Here is a 1387-nt window from a genome sequence, read left to right on the forward strand (position 1 = left end):
TGATGGTCTGTTGTGGGATCTATTGCAGCCATCACAGACAGATTCAATTCTAGAAAATGGTGTCACTGTAAAATATATGGTTTGGACAGATGCCACCCAGTATTGATGAATTCCTTTGCCCCCCACCAGTGGGATTTGATCCTGAACAACACATTGATTCTGACAGGTATAAAGCAGCACCTGCATGGCCACGTTAAGGCATCCTCAGGCCCATATATTTACCACAGCTTGAGGAGTGACTCTCTGCATGGGTATAACCTCTGATGTCTTGTCAAGGTCAAATGAATCACCTAATAACAGCAATGCAGAGACGCAAACAACGCAGACACAAGTCAGCGGGTGATCATCAGTCCCACAGAATTTGACATATTCGAGCCAAATGTGGACACACATGGCGCGGCGTCGTCAAAAACGGAGGATTAATGAGCGACGCTCACCGTCAATGTTGCGGCGAAATCAGCATCTGTCAGGTGATGAGGTGAAAGCTGACGCTCGTCTCTATCAAGTCAATTCAAAATTGTATTTTATTTTTTGGGAGGGAGGATGGGGGGGTTATCGCTGGTTACTGGAGCGATTCACGACAAACCATTTAATCGTTACAGAGAAACAAACGCACATCTAAAACGGTGAAATTGCAAAAAATGCTTACAAGACCGTCACTCTTACCTTGTGTGTTGTGCAGAACGGGTTACAACGTCCGAGTCTGTGTATGAATCCAAAGTGATGTTCGGTATCTTCATTCAGGCACTGGCTCCGTGTGCAACATCTCTGCGCTCAAAGGGATGCGATATCACACAGCTTCCAGTCACACAGGGCGCATAGTGCGTAAAGTCTGACGCAGGAGCTCAACGCTTGCCACAAGTTTGCTTTACTGTAATCACATTAACTGGAGCAGGTAATGGCTTATTGCAACTGTTTATCTCACTCCGGCGGTTCAGCGATGTTCTGCAGCTCTGCTAAAAGAGCAGCTGCTCGCACCTCTGGTCTCTGGTTTCCACGTGGTTATGGCTGTGTTGTGGGATAAATCAGCTCCCCATAGGATGAAGAAATTACTATGGAAAGTCACTCACGACGAAGTCTGACGCAGGTTTGACTCACCCGCTCGTGCGCACGTCAGCAGTTGATCTTAAAAAAAACAACTACATCTGCAGTGTTCACAGGACGGTAATAAGGGCGTCACACAGGTAGCCTGCAATCAGAATGCATCAAACTAATGACTTGTATACTGATTGTGCAAAGGGTGTTTGGGTTGAACAAAATGCTTCCCCAGCAGCCTTAATGAAAACTGAATGACGATTATTATTATTATTATTACTACTACTAATTTATGCAGAATTAATACAAGAAATTAACATCTCAGTTTCCCCACATTGCTTTTTATGCTGGA

The 1387-nt window shown here is 44.9% G+C and overlaps 1 protein-coding gene across 1 annotated transcript in view; it reads right to left on the bottom strand.

Moving 5' to 3' along the window:
* slc6a17 (solute carrier family 6 member 17) overlaps positions 1–933 on the bottom strand; it is a 19842-nt gene extending 18909 nt beyond the window's left edge. The window contains exon 1 of the mRNA XM_035655859.1: positions 667–933. The gene's annotated coding sequence lies outside the window, so the exon portion shown is untranslated. The remainder of the gene's footprint in view (positions 1–666) is intronic.
* Between the last annotated feature and the right edge of the window lie 454 nt (positions 934–1387).

This window comes from Morone saxatilis, unplaced genomic scaffold (assembly GCF_004916995.1).
Source record: "Morone saxatilis isolate NCDOM2014 unplaced genomic scaffold, NCSU_SB_2.0 Contig15, whole genome shotgun sequence".
Lineage (NCBI taxonomy): Eukaryota > Metazoa > Chordata > Actinopteri > Moronidae > Morone > Morone saxatilis.